Below are 7365 nucleotides of genomic sequence, written 5' to 3' on the forward strand. Positions count from 1 at the left end.
CTTGTTATATCATCTACAGCTTAAGAATGGCAGAGATAAGTTCCTAATACAGTAAGTTCAGTTACATGAAAGCATACCTACAGTAAGCCCAAAAAATATTTTCTCAGTGGTAATGTTGCCATGGATTTGCCAGGGTCTGTACAACAGCATCATGACAATGGAACATATTTGCATTGACAAGCCAGTGTCAACCACTGATCAATCTTAATCTTAAGTGTAAAACTTTGATTGCCAGTATGATTGCCTTGTGCCCACATGTTATCAGAAAGCTAATGATTTACCTGTATCACATTCCAAATGCTCCAGTCAAGTCACTTTTATGTACTTTTAAAACAACTGCAGTCCTGTGAAGTGCGTCACAGAATAAATAAAACAATGATAAAACATTAAAAAAAAAATTAATAAAAAAATAGATACATAAAAATGATAAAATCAAAGATAAGCTGGGATTATAAAATTGCTCAAGTAAATGGGAAGGCAGAGAGAAACAGCTGCATTTCTAGTAGTGATTAGAACTGGAGAACAGTGGTAGCAGATCTAATATGGAAAGGGAGGCTATTCCACAGTTTAGGGGCAGCCACAGCTTTTGTCTGGTTCCAGGTATGCAAAGGAGGAGTTGATTTGCAGATCTCTATCTGGGGGATGTATAGCTAAAAGCTCAGATAAATAAGATGGAGCCTGTCCATGGAGACATTTAAAAGTAGACAACAAGATTCTAAAATCAATTCTCAGATGAACAGGGACACTCCAAAGGTGCAGTGCTAAACTGGTTCACCAACAAGCATTGCAACTACACTTTATGCTGTAGTGGGTTTAGCACCAATGATATTAAAAGTGAATAGCAGATGAACCACAACATTTCTTTTCCTGACTGGACGGAGGCTGTAAAACTGTAAAACGTTTAACACAGCAGTCCAACTTGACTGGCATCCTTGACTTTTCGGCAAAATCACAGAGATTTAGCTGTCAAATAAGAAAGTGGTGTTGCAGACTCAGTTAAGTAAGAACAGCAGAAATGTTTACAGTAGTGTATTTTTTTCTTGCCAGCTGTACCAAACACCGTACACCAATTTAGTTCTGTGACTACCTTTGCTTCCAGCAAGGAGGCACAGCAACTTTCCACAGTTGCACCTTACAAACAGGATGTACAATGAAAGGGAATCAGTCCCTTCTCAACAGACAGTGTTGGTAATCATTTCAAAGCTGCACATCTGCAGAGTAACTTTAAATTGGATTATGTAACAGTACAGTATGCCTGAATGTATAGAAACATTTTAAGTTATAAAAGTATGTGTATTGTGTTGGATGCATGTGGGGCCTTTACTAAATGTTGCTGGTTACTATTTTGATCTACACTGTTAGCAACTTTCATTTAGTCCTTCAATAAAAGGTTGAACATTTATGTTTCGTCTGGAACTAGAACACTTCCATGTGCACTCTTCATATGTGTGCTATCTAAATATTTTACAAAATAATAACCAATTCCACCATGAATCAATAAAGAGCGTCAGAATTTACATGTTATGTGTGTTACATTTGCACATGAACAAAATCATAACACGTTTACTAGTTTATCAAAGGTCTGTGCCAGGATGAAGTGCAGCAAACACTGTTGTTACAGACAAAGATGGGTTGTGTGAACAAGTGATTGTGTTTTTATGAAAATAAAGGGGAAAAAAATCTTCAAATATGTAAATATCTTGGAAAATGTACAACCGTGTGAACAGCTTACTGGAGCATTTTAAAATGACATACCTCCTGAACACATTCACTGTCGACAATGAGACCAAAAGAGCAGATGCAGAGTCTATCCAACTACTAACTATCCAACTATCCAGCTGTTTATGCTCGAAACGCACATGGGGAGCTACAACAATTTCCGCTGCAGATGAAACGGTCCAGAGGCACATAATTAGCAATATGAGCATGCTTGGAGTAGAAATTAGGTTTCATTCTACAGCTGTTGGTAAGTACCTATCAAAGAAATTGTGTTAGATGTCAGATATTGAGTGCTACCTCACAGTTTGATAAGATTCCTTGAGTTCTTTAGATAAACAATGTGTTTGAAGTTTTGGTAACGATAACCTAAACATCCTTGAATTGGGAAAAATCTTTCATGCATTCATATGCTAACAGGGCAATAAAACATCTAGCAATCTGCAGGAGGCCATGAAGCAAGAGGCCCGGTGCGGTTGCACACTTCACAAACCCTACGCTACAGCTCTTATCATACCAAGATCTCCATATAGTTTTCAAGACCAAGGAGATGATGGTGGACTTAAAAAGGGGCAGACACCTCCCCCTCCCCTGCACATCAGAGAGACAGCGGGGGAAGTGGTCTGCAGCTATAGGTACCTGGGTGTACACATCACTGACGACCTCACTGGAGCAAAAACCCTTCCTGCCTGATTAGGAAGGCACACCAGCCACCTCTACTTCCTCAGGAGGTTGAGGCGCGCCGGACTTGGGAGCTCAGTCCTGACATCATTCTACAGATGTGCGGTGGAGAGCATCCTCTGCTCCTGCGTCACTGTGTGGCACGGCAGCTGCTCTGCGGCAGAGAAGAGGGCACTGCAGAGGGAGATGAAAGCTGCACAGCGGACTGTGGGACACAGCCTATCCACCACCACGTGCAGGAAGGGGGCCTCCTGCATCATGAAGGAACCCACTCACCCCGTGCACACACGGTTTGTCCCCCTCCCCCCAGACAGGAGGCTGTGGAGCATCAAGAGCAGGACCACCAGACTGAGGAACAGTTTCTACCTAGAAGCTGTGAGACTGTTGACTCTTTTCATGTGTCGTCCCATGATGGTGGAATGAGCTACCAAGCGCTACCAGAACAGGGGCGTCCCTGTCTATCTTCAAGAAACTGAAAACCAGCTCTTCAGAGAGCATCTCCTATCCCAGTACTTCCCTACCCCCTCTATCTCTGCACTTTATCTTTCTGCTCTTCCTTCTATGCCTGCACCCTATCTCTACTCTGTCACCTCTGACAGAGTCGGACTCCTGGGTTCCTTCTATGTAGTTTATTGTTAGCTTTTTATAGCTGTTATATCTTCATTTGTAAGTCGCTTTGGATAAAAGCGTCTGATAAATACAGAAACAGAAACATCAATACAGGACTGTTGAATATTGCTGTGTCTCTTCCTTGCAGTTAATTTCTGTGCTTAATGTATAGAACCTTAGCTGGCTATTTCTTTTTTTAATCTATTCATTATTTGGCTTGCACCGGGACCAGAGTAACCAATTTCGTTTCACCCCATGTTTTTAACGTATCGAAATGACAATAAAGAATCCTTGAATCCTTGAACCCCACACCAAACAACAAAAAAAGTTTACTGGATTCTATTGTTTTTCAATGATACACAGGCCCAATCCAAATTCCTCCCACTGGCCCTACCCCTCCATCTTGCTAGGATAAGGTAACCCTTTCCTTTAGGGGATCAAGGAGTGGTGGTGAATTAGTCATCCAAATGTCCCCAGTTGAAGGAGTAGTCCAGGGGGTCGGCAGCCCGCGGCTCCGGAGCCGCATGTGGCTCCTTCGTCCCTCTGCTGCGGCTCCCTGTGGCTTTGGAAAATAAATAATGAGTATTTGATTTTAATTTATTTTATTTTGGTTCGTTGGTTTTTTAACGTAATTCTAAATGTGAAGATTACGGTGAGCTTGTAAATTGAAATAAAACGTGTTTAATTTTTTGTCGCTCAAAATATGCGTCACAACCGCTGATGTGCGACACCCGCCGGCACGCTTTTTATTGAGCTTTTCCACCCTCGGGAGGCAAACCATTTTTCAGATTTCAAAATGTTTTTGTTGCATGCAGTTTTCTCCATAGTAGCTCATTGAGTCATAAATGCAACACACTATAGTTTTTTATACATAGTATAAAGGTAAAAACGATATGCAGTGTTATCTTCATTTTAGATGTCAAAAGGGTTTTGTGGCTCCTGGTGTTTCTTTTCTGTGGGAAACGAGTCCAAATGGCTCTGTGTGTGTTTAAGGTAGCTGAGCCCTGGCCAAGATGAACATTTATTACGCACATTTAACATTTATACACCATTCTTTGATCCCTCAAAGAAAAGGGACACCTCCTCCTTTGGTAGGGCCAATGACAGTGCCTGGGATGGGAAAAGAGATTGGGCCATAAAGTATCTGAGCACAGAGGGAGGCATTCATACTTTCAGGGTGCTTGGCCTAATTATTACCTGAGGTAAAATGGGATGTTGTTTACTGGTTTACTTTTAACAAAAACTATATTTAATTCTATCCTAAAACACTGGTAATAATCTGCACAGTTTCCATGTACTTAATCATTAGCCCCAACTACAATCTGTGTAACAGCAGTGGCTTTTGGCCTGCTCTACCTGACAGATTTGGTACATTTTAGAAAATTTGCTGAGCAAAAAGTCATGCTGAAGAAGCTTAGCACTCCCTGCAGACATTAATCATGGATAGAAATGCGGCATTCAACGAACTGATTTAGAGACAACAAAATTATTCCAACATTACAAATATCAGGCAAATAGTCTTAGCTCACAATAGCTGCTATGATCTTTTACCCAATGTGACTTTTGCTTAAGTGGAAACCTATTTATACAACATTCTCATACCACTAGGTTTGTTAATATCACACATCCTGTTTTTAGTGGATATGTTCATTGTAATCTGTAACACATCAAGTCTTTTGTGGTCAACTATTAAATTATACAGTCTAGAAACCATAGTGTGTAGAAGAACTAACAGCTGAAGGGACTGTCTGAGCATACGCTATAGTGTATTTGTCAGCATTATTCGGTAGTCAGTATGACGTCGACAAGAAAATACCTGCTTTCAACTAACTTTTTAGTCTTCAAAGTATCGAGAGAAATATATCTGACTCTTTAGTAACTAAATGTTCACATGCTATTCTCTAACTTTTAACTAACTATTCTTAACTTAGAAACAAAGCTGATGACATAATGAGTTTGTCTGCAACTATCCGAAACCTTTAATAGGTTAAAGAATACTAATGATAGCGATCTCTGAAGTCTCATAGTCATTTGTTTTAAGTGTAAATTTTAAGATTATTGTGTTTCAATTGTTTTGTTTAAATCCTGTTTAAAATCTATCTATCTATCTCAGACAGGGATAACACTAGTTGCTCATCTGTGGTTCACTTTGCTACTGTTAGCAAAAATTATTCAAATGAGAGCCTATTGTCTGGGTGTCTGTTTACTGGTTGTTGGAAGCAATCAAAAATGCCACACTTAATGCTTCTGCTACCAGCATTGAAGTCAAGGAGAGGAGAGATGAGAGTCAAGTGCATATAGTACCCTGTCATATCCTAAGTGTAACTGTTATTCTCATCAATATGTAGCATCCATGACACAAGCTACATATTGGTACAGCTGCAAAAATATCAATAATCAAGGTCATCATACTCTTTGTAGACAGATACATAGTCTAACTTGTTTGAAGTTACTTAAAGGTATTTTGTATGTGTCATTTAATTTTAGATGCTGGCTTGCTTGCAGGAGGGTTCTGATTATGTCTCAATGACTGCTAGGCCCAAATGTTACCATAGAAGCCACAAACCTACCAGCTGACGACATTTTTTTCTTTGTCTCTTGTTTCATTTCAGTGATGGTAAATCAGCTTTATGGAACAAATTAACCATACATGCTCAGTGTTCACAGCAGTGTAGCTTATCATCCATATGCTTATCAGTGAGCCTTGTTTATTTTCGACAGTAGCTGCACCATCACCTCACAGACATCTCAACGCCAGCAATATTTACCTCATCACCGACAGGATAATTCTAGTATGCTGTAATAACTCTAGGGGATAATTCTAGACTATTCCGTTGAAATCGCTATTGTAACTGGCACGAATAATATACCATAACAATCTAAGCTGTGATGTGCTAAAACACCATTAATAATATGAGTAAAATGAGTGCATGACTGGTGGAAATATAGCGATGGTTTATGTATCGCATCTATGTTGTTAGCATCAAGCAGGACTTCTAATTCATTATGACCTAATTAGACAGCTAGCCAACTAGCCTAGCGCATCGCTACCAGTAAATGTAGCCCTACAGTAGCTCCAGAGAACGGTTCAGCCGGTTGAATCTACCAATGAAAATTGTAACAATTTTAGATTTTTTGTGTCACTGGGGAAGTTATATGAGCTTTAAAAATGTGTTATAGCGTTTGTCTGAATAATAGACAGTCCACTTTACAATTCGGCTTATTTACAACTATTAGAACTGCTACCACTTGATTTCAAATGTAAAATATTGAATGCCTCGCATTTTATTTCGATTAGCTTGACTCACCAAAACAAAACGTGGCGCTTGATAGCGAATGGTGGGAAATTTTAATATAATTTGTCATCATAAACAACGTTTCATTATGGACAGTGGATTATACATAGGACGATAAGGTTAACGTGCAATTATTCATAAATTGATTTGACTGTCCTTTTTTGATCTACGTATTCTGTTTATATCAGTGAAACCTTTCACTTGCAATGTTTTTAAGCTAGACTGTAGTGGTTGACGCTCTATAAGAATCTGAACGTCATTTAGCATAGCACCAAAGTATCTGAACGACAATGCGTGTATTAAAATCAACATTAATAAATACTAAGGGACGAGGCTACCTTCGAGCGTATATAGAGGGACGTCTGGGAGCTCCTGCTGTGCGGCGGTGAAAGCCTCTGTCTCGGGACCAGCCTGCCGTCCGAGCCGCTTCCACCGGGTTGGCGGAACTGGAGCAACTGGACGTCGTCGGTCCTGTGTTGCTCCCGGCTACAGGGGAAGAGCAGGAAGCGTAGCGGGTTGGGCTGTGTTGATTTCCACGCAAAAGTTGAAACAGCACCGTGGTGCTGCTGTTGCTAAAAGAAGAACTGCTGGGGACTGAGAGGGGACGCTGTGTTTATCTGGCTGGTAGGATGAACTGGCTGCTGCTGTTGATGCCACTTTCAGTTGATTTATTTATTTCTGGAGTTAAGAGCATGAGTGATAAAACGGCAAAATCCTGTTGAAGAATCCATAACCTAAATTAACTGGGTAATTTTGCAACACACGAACTTTGGAAAAAAGTTCCTTTACTTCATTAAGGATGTGTAGTGAATGTCACCTTCCTCATTCTAAAAGCCTTACCATGGCCAGACCACCTTCACGGCCTTACTTTTTACCGTAAATCCTCCACAGTGTTCGGCACCATCATCCAATGAAACCTGTAACCGGGGTTGGACCAGGGCTGTGGCCAACTCGCAATGGCTTCTTTTTGATTGGTACAATAGTACTTCCTGGATATGCCAGGGGGTTGTTCATTGGACTGTGGAGCTTTAATCAAAAGAAATTAACAACAGCTAAATCCTAC

This window comes from Leuresthes tenuis, unplaced genomic scaffold (genome assembly GCF_036924035.1).
Source record: "Leuresthes tenuis unplaced genomic scaffold, fLeuTen1.0.hap1 SCAF_18, whole genome shotgun sequence".
In the NCBI taxonomy this organism is placed as follows: domain Eukaryota; kingdom Metazoa; phylum Chordata; class Actinopteri; order Atheriniformes; family Atherinopsidae; genus Leuresthes; species Leuresthes tenuis.